Consider the following 14,584-nt stretch of genomic DNA (forward strand, 5'->3'; position numbering starts at 1 on the left):
ATAAAATGATATTTAAGTACTAATCATCAGGAAGAAATATTCAGTTTAGAGAAAAATATGAATTATAATATGTAGATAATATATATTGAAAAACATATTGAATCAATGCATTGATGTTCACATTAGTATAACAATATGACCATACAATTCTAGGAGACGGAAGATGAAGCTTTTTGTTGTTTAAGAGAATAAACCAAATGCATCTGCCATTGTCCTTCTACACTACTGGTGTTAAATTAACAGTTTGTGAAATCATGATGATCTCTCTGTCAGGCTGTCAGGCTGTGGAGTCACAGAGGAAGGCTGTTCTTCTCTGGTCTCAGCTCTGAAGTCAAACCCCTCACACCTGAGAGAGCTGGATCTGAGTGACAATGACCTGAAGGATTCAGGAGTGAAGCTGCTCTCTGCTGGACTGGGGAATCCCCACTGTAAACTGGAGACTCTGAGGTCAGTATTCCTGTAGTTGGTCAACAAGTGATAACTGTTCACCAGATCCACATGTGTTTACCAGGCACACATAGTCCACACCATATGTGTTTGGACAGTGAAGCTTACTGTTTTACATTTGGCGCTATGCTCCAGCATTTTGGATTTGAGATAGAATGTTTCATATTAGGCAACAGTACAGAATGTCACCTTTTATTTGAGGTTTTTCGTACATATCTGTGTTACTGTTTAGATACGAAAGCACTTGATGTATCTAGTTCTCCCATTTGAAAAAGTCTTATTTATTTGGACAAATTCACTTATCTTCTATTAAAGTAGTCATAAGTTTAATACTTGGTCCCATATTCCTTACCTGCAGTGATTACATCAAGCATGTGATTCTACAAACTTGTTGAATACATTTGCAGTTTGTCTTGGTTGTGTTTTGGATTATGTTTTTAGTAATAGAAACTGAATGGTGAATAATGTCCTGTCATTTTGCAGTCACTTCACTTGTATTGTCAGTAAGAATAGAAGATGTTTCTGAACACTTCTACATTCATGTGGATGCTACCATGATTATGAATAATCATGAATGAATCATGAATAATGATGAATGAGAAAGTTACAGAGGAACAAGGATCATACCCCCTCTGTTATTGGTAATGTTGAGAGGTTAGCATGTTTTGATGTAGCCTCTGTAACTTTCTCACTCATTATTATTCATGATTGATTAATTATTTGTATTAAGCAAGGCATCATCAGGATTAATTCAGTAATGTTTAGAAACATGTTATCTACTTACTTAGACAGGAGATTAATCCAGTCATCATCCACCATTCAGTTACTCTTTGGCAAAACATAACCCAAAACACAACCAAAACAAACTGCAAATGCAACCAACGAGTTTGAGTCACAAGCTTGATGTAGTCATTGTGTTCAAGGAATATCGGACCAAATACTAAACTTTTGACTACTTTAAAACACTATGAGTGAATTTATCAAAATACTTATGACTTCAAAAGTGGGGGACTAGATACATAAAGTGCTTTCATTTCTAAACGGTGAAACAGATATGTATTAAAATACCCTAAAATAAAAGGTGACATTATATACTGTCACCTCATATGAAACATTTGATCTCAAATCCAAAATACTGGAGTATAGAGCCACATTTAAAATGTTAGCTTCACTGTCAAAATAGATATGGTGTGGACTGTATACTCAATACAATCTAAATCTGATACTTCACTGTCTGTCTTTTGACTGATATTGATTTTTAAACTGCTCTGGTCAGTCTACTCAAATATTTGTACTATACATGTTTCTCTCTACAATCAATATTATGATCATTTCTAATAATGGAACATTCATTAATTTATTAATAGATATGGCAGGTTTCAGGACACTGATATATCTGAATATGTTGAAAAAATATATTGCCACTCTATTTTCACCACCAAAGAATAGCAGTGTGGTTTTAATATGATTTGACTCTTTGCAGGCTGTCAGGCTGTCTAGTCACAGAGGAAGGCTGTGCTTCTCTGGTCTCAGCTCTGAAGTCAAACCCCTCACACCTGAGAGAGCTGGATCTGAGTAACAATGACCTGAAGGATTCAGGAGTGAAGCTGCTCTCTGCTGGACTGGGGAATCCCCACTGTAAACTGGAGACTCTGAGGTCAGTAATCCTGTAGTTGGTCTGATTTCAGATGAAATGTTTCATATTAGGTGACAGTACATAATGTCACCTTTTATTTGAGGATATTTCCATACAAATCTGTGTTACTGTTTAGAAATGAAAGCACTTTATGTATCTAGTTCTCCCATTTGAAAAAGTCATAATAATTTGGACATATTCACTTATATTGTATTAAAGTAGTCATACGTTTAGTATTTGGTCCAATATTCTTTGCCTGCAGTGATTACATCAAGCTTGTGATTCTACAAACTTGTTGAATGCATTTTCAGTTAGTCTTGGTTGTGTTTTGGATTATGTTTTTCCCAATAGAAACTGAATGGTGAATAATGTCCTGTCATTTTGGAGTCACTTCACTTGTATTGTCAGTAAGAATAGAAGATGTTTCTGAACACTTCTACATTCATTAGGATACTACTATGATTATGAATAATCATGAATGAATCATGAATGATGATGAATGAGAAAGTTACAGAGGAACAAGGATCATACCCCCTCTGTTATTGGTAATGGTGAGAGGTTAGCATGTTTTGTTGTAGCCTCTGTAACTTTCTCACTCATTATTATTCATGATTCATTCATGATTTTTCTTAATCATGGCATTATCAGGATTAATTTAGTAGTGTTTAGAAACATGTTATCTACTAACTTAGACAGAAAATTACTCCAGTCATCATCCACCATTCAGTTACTATTGGACAAAACATAACCCAAAACACAACCAAAACAAACTGCAAATGCAACCAACGAGTTTGGGAACAAATACTCAACTTTTGACTACTTTAATACACTGTAAGTGAATTGGTCAAAATAGTTATGACTTCTTCAAATGGGGGACTAGATACATAAAGTGCTTTAATTTCTAAACGGTGAAACAGATATGTATTTAAATACCCTCAAATAAAAGGTGACATTATATACTGTCACCTCATATAAAACATTTGATCTCAAATCCAAAATGCTGGAGTATAGAGCCACATTTAAAATGTTATCCTTGTCAAAATAGATATGGTGGGACTGTATACTCAATACAATCTAAATCTGATACCTCACTGTCTGTCTTTTGACTGATACTGCTTTTTAAACTGCTCTGGTCAGTCTACTCAAATATTTGTATTATACATGTTTCTCTCTACAAGCAATATTATGATAATTTCTAATAATGATACATTAATTTATGAATAGATATGGCAGGTTTCAGGACACTGATATATCTGAATATGTTGAAAAAATATACGGCCACTATTTCCACCACCAAAGAATAGCAGTGTGGTTTTAATATGATTTGACTATTTGCAGGCTGTCAGGCTGTCTAGTCACAGAGGAAGGTTGTGCTTCTCTGGTCTCAGCTCTGAAGTCAAACCCCTCACACCTGAGAGAGCTGGATCTGAGTAACAATGACCTGAAGGATTCAGGAGTGAAGCTGCTCTCTGCTGGACTGGGGAATCCCCACTGTAAACTGGAGACTCTGAGGTCAGTATTCCTGTAGTTGGTCAACAAGTGATAACTGTTCACCAGATCCACATGTGTTTACCAGGCACACATAGTCCACACCATATGTGTTTGGACAGTGAAGCTTACAGTTTTACATTTGGTGCTATGCTCCAGCATTTTGGATTTGAGATAGAATGTTTCATATTAGGTGACAGTACAGAATGTCACCTTTTATTTGATGTTAATGGTGAGAGGTTAGCTTGTTTTGTTGTAGCCTCTGTAACTTTCTCATTCATTTTTATTCATGATTCATTCATGATTATTCTTAATCATGGCATCATCAGGATTCATTCAGTAGTGTTTAGAAACATGTTATCTACTCACTTAGACAGACGATTAATTCAGTAATCATCCACCATTCAGTTACTATTGGACAAAACATAACCCAAAACACAACCAAAACAAACTGCAAATGCAACCAACGAGTTTGGGACCAAATACTAAACTTTTGACTACGTTGATACACTATAAGTGAATTGGTCAGAATGCTTATGACTTCTTCAAATAGGGGGACTAGATACATGAAGTGTTTTCATTTCTAAACGGTGAAACAGATATGTATGAAAATACCCTCAAATAAAAGGTGACATTATATACTGTCACCTCATATGAAACATTTGATCTCAAATCCAAAATGCTGGAGTATAGAGCCACATTTAAAATGTTATCTTCACTGTCAAAATAGATATAGTGTGGACTGTATACTCAATACAATCTAAATCTGATACCTCACTGTCTGTGTTTTGACTGATACTGTTTTTAAACTGCTCTGGTCAGTCTACTCAAATATTCGTACTGTACATTTTTCTCTCTACACACAATATTATGATTTTTTCTAATAATGATATATATATGGTAGGTTTCAGGACACTGGTATAAATTAAAATGTTGAAAAAATATACTGCCACTATTTTCACCACCAAAGAATAGCAGTGTGGTTTTAATATGATATGACTCTTTGCAGGCTGTCAGGCTGTCTAGTCACAGAGGAAGGCTGTGCTTCTCTGGTCTCAGCTCTGAAGTCAAACCCCTCACACCTGAGAGAGCTGGACCTGAGCTACAATCACCCAGGAGACTCAGGAGTCAGACTGCTCTCTGCTGGACTGGAGGATCCACACTGCAGACTGGAGAAACTCAAGTATGTAGAGGGTTTATGTCAACGTTCATATCAGACATGTTGGAGTTATCAGGCTAGTTAAGACAAACATTCTGACCACCACTTGGACTAAGTTATATAAAGACTGTGTGTGTGTTTGTGTGTGTCCTGTGTGTGTGTGTGTGTTTGTGTGTCCAGTGTCCACACACACACACACAAACACACACACACACACACTGGACACACATACACACTGGACACACACATACATACAGGACTCACACACACACACTGGACCCACACCTACACACACTGGATCCACACACACACACTGGATACACAAACAAACACTGGACACACACACACACTGGACAAACACACACACTTGACACACACACACTGGACACACACACACACACACAAACTGGACAAACACACACACACTGGACACACACACACACACACACACACTGGACACACACACACACACACTCACACTGGACACACACACACACACACTCACACTGGACACACACACACACACACACTGGACACACACACACACACACACTGGACAAACACACACAAACTGGACACACACACACACACACACACACTTGACAAACAGACACACACTGGACACACAAACACACACTGGACACACACACACTGGACACACACAAAAACACTAGACACACAATGGACAAACACACACACACACACACACAAACACACACTGGACACACATTCACACACAATGGACACACATTGGACACACACACACACACACAAACACACACTGGACACAGACACACACTGGACACACACATACACTGGACACACATACACACACACAAACACACTCGACACACACACACACACTCACACACACTGGATACACACACAAACACACACAAACACACACTGGACACACACACACGCACACACTGTACAAACACACTGGACACACACACACACACACACACTGGACACACACACACTGGACACACACACATACACAAAAAGGAAACACACACACACACACTGTATACACACACACACACTGGACACACACACACACACACTGGACACACACACACACTGGATATACACACACACACACTGGACACACACACACACACTGGCACACACACACACACACACACTGGACACACACACACACACACACACTGGACACACACACACTGGACACACACACATACACAAAAAGGAAACACACACACACTGGATACACACACACACACTGGACACACACACACACACACACACTGGACACACACACACACACTGGACACACACTCACACACACTGGACACACACACACACTGGACATACACACACAATGGACACACTGGACAAACACACACACACTGGACAAACACACACACACACACACACACACACACACACACACTGGACACACACACACACACACACACACTGGACCCACATATACACTGGACACACACACACACACACACACACACACAAACAGGACACAAACACTGGACACAAACACACACACACACACTTGGACAAAGTTATATGCTGACTGTGTGTGTGTGTGTGTCCAGTGTGTGTGTGTGTGTGTGTGTGTGTGTGTGTGTGTGTGTGTGTGTGTGTGTGTGTGTGTGTGTGTGTGTGTGTGTGTGTCCAGTGTGTGTGTAAGTTCACGTGTATCCCTCAATGACTGTCTGTTCTTCTGCTTACCACTACAGTGTGGAACATGGTGGAGAGAACACAATGAAACCTGGACTTAGAAAATGTGAGTGTTGACTGCTGTGAAGAATATGACTAAGAATAAGTCTTAATTCAAGTGAAGTCAAAGTCAAAGACCACCATCATTACTTAATTGGTCATATTAAATATCAGCTGTAGTTCTACAGAAGCACAAATCAGGGACACCAAAGTTTACAATGAGTTGCTTTGACAATGTGTGTGTCTGTGTATGTGTGTGGCGTGTTCCTGTTACGTTTGAAATGTGTGTGTGTGTTCATGCATGCATGAAGGTGTGTGTGTGTTCAGTGTGTGTGTGTTCATGCATACAGATGTGAGTGTTTATCCAGTGTGTATCCAGTGTGTGTATGTTCAGGATGTGTGTGTGTGTGTGTGTGTGTGTTCAGTATGATGATGATTTCTAATATTGTGTCTGGTTTCATCCATCAGATGTCTGTGATCTCAGACTGGACCTAAACACAGTAAACAGACGCCTCTCTCTGTCTAAGAAGAACAGAAAGGTGACACGGAGGAGAGAGGAGCAGCCGTATCCTGATCACCCAGAGAGATTTGAGAACCTTGGACAGGTGCTGTGTAGAGAGGGTCTGACTGGGCGCTGTTACTGGGAGGTAGAGTGGAGTGGGATGGGGGCTGGTATAGGAGTGACAAATAAAGGAATCAGCAGGAGAGGATGGGGTAGTGGGATTGGATCCAATGACAAGTCTTGGAGTCTGAACTGCGTCTTCCACAGATACTTAGCCTATCACAATAATAAGTTCACTATCATAGACGTCACCTCCTCCAGCTCCCACAGAGTAGGAGTGTATCTGGACTGGCCAGCCGGCACTCTGTCGTTCTACAGAGTCTCCTCTGACACACTGACCCACCTGTACACATTCCACTCCACATTCACTGAGCCCCTCTATCCAGGGTTTGGGGTTCATCATGTTGATGACTCAGTGTCCCTGTAAATAATAACCATGGTAACAGGGTTCATGATTAATTTTGGGGTTTGGTGTCCTCAGTCAAACACACACTGGATACATACACACACACTTTACGTACACACACACACTAGACACACACACTGGACACACACACGCACAGGACGCACACACTGTACACACTGTACACACACACACAAACATTAGACACACACGCAATGGACACACACACATTGGACACACACACTGGACACACACACACACACTGGACGGACACACACACACTGGATACACACACACACTGGACACACACACACTGGACACACACACACACTGGACACACACACACTGGACACACACACACCCACACACTAGACACACACATTGGACACAAACACACACTGGACACACACACACACACACTAGACACACACACACACACTGGACACACACACACTATACACACACACTGGACACACACACACACTGGACACACACACTGGATACACACACACACACACACACTGGACACACACACAATGGACACACACACACACACTGGACACACACATGCACTGGATTCACACACACACACACAAACACACACTGGATACACACACACACTGGACCTACCCACACTGGATACACACACACACACACACACACGCTGGACACACACACACACACACACACATACGTGTTTATAGACTATATCAGGACTTATGAAAAAATGTGGGGACATGCCTTTCCCAAGGTCCAAGAGACCTGGGAATCAGAATAGTTCCATCCCATGATTCTAGGAATACATCCATCTGTGAGATTTTGTCTAGGGCTATATTTTGTTCAGACCTGATTTTAATAGTATATATGAGGACTTTTTCGGGTTAATGTGACTTATAAGGCCCATAGCAACAGCACCCCATAGATACACCCTCGATTTTCAGGTTTATGTGACTTATGAAGACCCTGTAATACAAAAAATAGGGTCTGTATTTGAACGTGGTTCCGGTTACATGTTGAAATGTCTGCATAAGAATCATAGGTGTACAATACTTAACTAAAGCTTTTAAAAAATTATAATAATAATCATGCTCACCAGACAGGTAACCTTCAACAGAAATGCCTATCCATGTTCACATAAATATAATATATTCTCAGTCTACTGTTTAAGTCGTATTATTGTTATTTATAACAATAATATATATATATATAGATATATATACATTTACAGTCAATGTTCATGTAAAAAAAGAGGGAACACTTTATGCCTTTCTTACTTTTATTGAGTGCCAGCGAAAATATGCAAATTACCAAATCAATTGAACACCCAGAATAGACCACCTACACTTTGCCTCCTTCCCTGCTATGCACAAGGCAGTAGAAATTGCATGTTTGAAATGAATGAGAAACTCTCTATTAAAGCATCCAGCTTCTATGAATCATGACAGTGTACAGTACATTCAGCTAACCTGTCTAAATAACGTAGGGATTTACATCATATTTACATAGTGCAAGTTACCATACACGAGGCCTGTTACAAGTACCCATTGAAATGGTAATAGTTTAACAGTAATTTAAACACCTTGCCACATTCAACAACTTGTGGTTAAGAACAAAGTGCTGCTGAAAACTTGGGAACAATAACAATCCCTTTAAGTACTGTTTATCTCTTTTCCCAGTCAATGAGAGCAGATTATTAACTTATATCATCAACTGTTATCCCAAAAAAATGTGACCATAAATTGCAAACATATGCTCATTAATAGCCCTCAATTATACATAAACATACGAACATGTGGGATCTACAGTGGAGCCTATGTGGCATGTTTGTACAAGAACCAACACTATAAATCATTTAAGGAAAATAAAATATGAACATGAAACCCACAGATATTAACACTATCTGAGGAGAAGCTGATTGAAATTGGAATTGAATGGTACCTGAGCTACAGTTGGCATGCTCTAGTTCTATCTATTAATCTTCCTTTTTAATGCTACGTTTCTGTTGTGGATGTAGTATTTGGTGTAGTGTCGAGCAACGTTGCTAATTATGCTGTGTGACAAGGAGAACCCACTGACGCTGTAATTTCATCATAAGGTTTATTCATAACAAAGGGTTACAGCGTCGATTTACAGATACCTGCAGATACCCGGAGAATAATCGCCCCATCTCAAATCTGATTATTCTGACCTCTTTTGTCTTTACCAAGTATATATAATCTTTACCAGCGTATGGGTGGTTTCCCTACAGACCAATCACCTATCTTCACACAACAGACTTCCTCTGTTCTATGGTGTCACTCTAAAACCGCTCCCTCTAAAACTGAATAAACCTCCTCTCAGGTTCCACTTGAAAACATTAGCAAAGTCATAATTCTTCATACACTACAATAGCAACCCAGTCTCTGTCTTTCAGAGCTACTGGCTCTGCTTGGAGGCAGGAGTCACAGTCCTTTTTATCTGGTATTCTGCAGCTTGTTATGAAATTAAGCAAATGCCGCTCAACAGCTTTCACTTCATCACCTGTCCACTTGCTTCTCACCTTCACAGCTTTCATAAATGGAAACAAAATACAACTGATTAACAATGAGCTCTGCTAAAGTGACAAATGGAGGATATGATACAAAGGATTCTAGTTAGTAGTTATATGATGTTATCAATACATGTGAATACAAAATGCTTACTAACCTTGCTTTCCTTTGGAGCACTTTGAGGATGCTTGGGATGTGACTATTTTACCATGTCTTGGTTGTGTGTTGCTCATGTGTACGTTATCCAAGGTGGTTGACCTAGGAGTGCCCTCCATGTTGTCCAGGGTGGTTGACTCAGTAGTGCCCTCCATGTTGTCCAGGGTGGTTGACTCAGAAGTGCCCCCCATGTTGTCCAGGTGGTTGACTCAGAAGTGCCCTCCTGTTGTCCAGGGTGGTTGACTCTGGTGTTTGCCTCAGAAGTGTCTGGTCCCTAGAAGTCTCTGTTGTTGAGCCTTTGCAAAGTAATAATGAATGTGATTATGTTCTATGAGCTTTATGACAATACGTTTGCTTGCTTGTATTATTCACTGTAAACAACCTCAATGTCAGGCAATATGCAATTCTACATGAGATATTAACTGATATTTGAGATATAAACATAAACTGATTGCAAATCCATAAATGTGGAATTACTTATCACCACCAATGTGATTGTTTAAAAACAGATAGAGGATCATTTTGATAATCCCCACAGAAATTTGCATTTATGTGACATAACTTAAAGATATTACCACATATATACAAGTCAGGATACCTTTGCATTGATGTAGGTCAGCAATGGTTTCTTCGCTGGAATCATCATCACTCATTTCTACTTCATCTGGTTGGGTAAAAAACATTTACGGCCAATTATTTAAATTAAGGACTAACAACACTTATAATAGTTATATTTGAAGTGGCTAAAAACTATATTTCAAACAAAATTTTACCTTCAGGATTGACCTCAATGTCATCCAGCCCTTTCCCCTGCAGGTAAGGCAGTCTTCCTTTTTCGATTGCTATCAACAGTTTGCTGACTTTTGCGAGCTGCAGGGTACTCTCTGGAAGCCGATAGAATTCTCTATGGACACGGATGTCATGTCCTAGAAAGGTGGCAAGTTGATCCATTTCATTTTCTTTGAGGTTTAGTAGTGTGGACAAAGTGGCGACTTGTTTCCGCAATCTTGTTGAGGTGAGTGCCTCTGGGTTCTTTGCACCACATTGTTTGCATACTTGCGAAAGCAGTCGGAGCCTCTGTAATGGGAAAGGACACCTGGCCGTGCAAACATGTACACATTTTCTTTGTGGACTTGACACTCTTTTCTGCTTATCATGAGGAGGTCCATAGCAGTGATCATGTCAGGGGTTAGAAGCACTGGAATCTTTCTTGACCTTTTACCTTGAATCTCAACTCTCTCAAAGTGCTCTGCAAGCTTCCTCTCGAAGTCAGTAAGGCCCCTCACAATGTCTGGATTCAGCTCCGTAAGATCCCTGGATGTGAAAGACTGAAGCTCCAATTTTTAAACTTCCCCTTCCCTCCTTCTGTTAAATAGTACTACCTGCGTCAAAGTCACTTTAGCAAGATTTCCAAAGCTTTTGCTGTTGGGTTCTTCCTCAAGGTCCTTCATACACTTAGCACGCTCAGTAGCAAGAAACGTGTGCAGCACCGACACATCCTCTGTAAAGGGTAAAACCTGTGGTTTATTCCATTTGGCTTGTTGAAGTGTACCCAATGTGGCAGCTGAAATGGACTCTGTCCACTTTTTCTGATGTAAAGTGGCAAATTGCTTTGCAGACTCTGCAACAGCAGGGCGATTTGCAATGATGGCATTGCATTGCACAATGCCTGCAACTTTGGCTAAACTGTGTCCCAATTTCAAAGCCAATGATGGGATTTTATACGAGTTGCTTTCGACATCATAACCAGCAACAGATCTTACTGCCTGTATCACATGGGGAAAGTTACAGGGCATAACAAGGACTTCGGTGCTCTTCAAAGGTGTTAAGCCCTTGCCGTTATCAATAGTCTTGCCATCTCTCTCATTTTTTGGCGTATGTAGTCATTCCTTCTCTCATATGGTTTCCTGGAATTCAACAGTGACTCGCCGATACAAAGGAATTCAGTTTCACTCCTTACAACCGAGGAAACGTCATCCTGGTTCATTTCACAAGCAATCTTCCAAACAGTTTCCTTAACTGAGTCAGGTCTTGGTAAGTGCAGTTGAATCCGTTTTCGCCCAACTTGAGGCTCTCTCTCAACAGACTTCTTCGGGCAGTTTCTCACATGTCTCCATAGGGAATTTCTTGCATACAGTCCTTCGCAAAATGTGCAGTGACGGTAGTCATCAGATGGTTTTGCAGTACTAGGTCTTTTACAGGCAACCATCTCTCCAGTGCCACAGCTTGCCACTTCAGTATTATGGTCAAAGTTTCATCTCTTCTTAAGAGAGCGTAACAACTCTCTTCTTTTGCGGGATCCTTTATTAAAACTGAAAGCCATTGCAACATCAGGCTTTTCACTGTGGATGGATTCGAGGTGTCTTGCCAATTTATAAATGGCCTTTTTACAATAAAGACAATTGCTTCTTGTTGTACTTGCTTCCTTTTGCTGTTATTGACAAAGGTGTGACATTTATGGAGCTTTTCTGGTGTGATGTGTTCTCTGATGAATTGGCACTGCAGCTTATTACTGAAGTAGAAGGATTGCTGCGCATCTTTGAATAACTTAATGTTCTCGGCTTCTCTGAACTGGTGGTACTATCCCCACTGTGTGCTGTAACATTCCCTAATGGTGTGTTCTCTGACAATTTGTGGTGGAGATTCTTTTCTGTGGTTTTATTTTCCTTACTACAAGAACTTGTAGTAATTATAATAGAAGCATCCGAGGAATTGCCACATGAGTCTGGAAGATAGTCTGCAGCATCCGAAGATTCATCAAGGTCTGAAGGAAAATGGAGAAAAAAAACATCTAATTCTGTCAATAACTTTATACATGTATTAATACCTAGGGTATCATACTCCCTACAGTACCATCACATTGTGCATAACACCTACATACTCACAGAAAAATGTATTCTAGTAAACTGATTGAAAGACCTCTGTCTCTCAGTTATCTATTTTTTAGCCTTCTCATAACGATCCTCACACGGCGCCTCAGATTTTGCAGATGGCGGCTTTTTCTAAGCTGTACAAATTTCTACAATGTTTCCTCACATCAAAAATACCACAATGCGTTAACAAAGAACATGAACTATTTTATCTAATGACAAGAATGCAGCTTTCTTACCAGCTTTGCAGTAGGACACTGGAAGGGTACAATTCCACTGGACTTGCTTGCCTTGAATGAAATTATGAAAAATAAATATTTGTTTGTAATAACACAGTACCGTAACAGTAAATTAGGATATTATACATTATACTGTATGTGAAAATAATTTGGGTTAAGAAATTGACAATACTGTTTTATAGATGACCTATAAATGAAAAAATGAATATGTGGATCTGAGGTCAAGGGCTGCATTGACCACAGATGTTAGGAAAGATAATTAATATATGGATCTGGGCTTTTTATGCAAGACTATATAAATATGGTTAAAACTGTACAATATCTGCTAACCAACAATATGAGGACCGTGTAACACACACACTCTACTCTGGTTGGGTCATACCATATCGGGACGTCATCTGAAACACATTTACGTCTTGAACAGCCTAAGTACCAAATGAGGACTTGACGACTGAACACATTGTCACGAACCGGCTCAAGTTCGTAACAAAAGGGAGACACGTGGAGACAAGGAATACTCAAAGTATATATTTATTAACTAAAGTAAACTAAATCAAATAACAATGGTGTGTGTAATCAGTAATCAGTAGTGTAAGTGAGTGTTTGCATGCATAAATGTAATATGGAAAAGTGTTGAGAGGTGCCAAAGCAAACAACCAAAAATGGCCCAGGTGTTTCCCATGTAGCTGACGACCCTCCCAACTCCGCCCACCGGCATCCTAATAAGGAAACAAGAGCAAAGAGAGAGAATACGGCAGACAGAGTGGGAGGGTCGTCACACCCCCCCCCATAAGACCGGGGACCAACAAGGACCCCGGACCAACGTACCAGCCCCTGCGTCCCAAACCGACAAATTGTACATGTTCACACCTCCACTTGCCCCACCCATCATCCTCCTCTCCAGACCTCAGCAACCTTTACACAGGAAGCAACCTTTAAGAGGAAAGAAGAACACAAGACTAGGAGGGGACAAACAGGAAAGATAGAACATGACAAAATCAAACAATGGTCGGTCACGTCAATATTCATGAACAGGGCGCACGAGAGAGCGCATCAGCAATCACGTTATCAGTCCCCCGGATGTGCCGCACATCTAGATGGAAGGATTGTAAAAATAAACACCATCTCATTATCCTCTGATTAGGACACCTCATGGACCTCAAAAAGGTGAGAGGGTTATGGTCGGTGTAGACCATAATAGGTACTACACCCGACCCGACATACACTTCAAAGTGTTGTAGCGCCCATATGAGTGCTAATGCTTCTTTTTCAATGACCGAATAGTTCAACTGATAATGGTTAAACTTTTTGGAAAAGAAACTAACAGGCCTCTCAACCCCAGCCACATCGGCTTGCAGCAAAACTGCACCCGCCCCCACATGACTAGCATCCACC

The 14,584-nt window shown here is 40.3% G+C and overlaps 1 long non-coding RNA gene across 1 annotated transcript; it reads right to left on the reverse strand.

The window, feature by feature from the left end:
* Positions 1-10,300: 10,300 nt before the first annotated feature.
* On the reverse strand, positions 10,301-11,175 carry LOC311114889. The gene is made up of 3 exons (XR_014611169.1): positions 10,854-11,175; positions 10,679-10,744; positions 10,301-10,376 (listed from the first exon to the last, which is right to left on the reverse strand). It is a non-coding gene; the product is annotated as an uncharacterized lncRNA (long non-coding RNA).
* Positions 11,176-14,584: the final 3,409 nt, after the last annotated feature.

This window comes from Coregonus lavaretus (genome assembly GCF_964263955.1).
Source record: "Coregonus lavaretus genome assembly, contig: HAP1_SCAFFOLD_1324, whole genome shotgun sequence".
Classification (NCBI taxonomy): Eukaryota; Metazoa; Chordata; class Actinopteri; order Salmoniformes; family Salmonidae; genus Coregonus; species Coregonus lavaretus.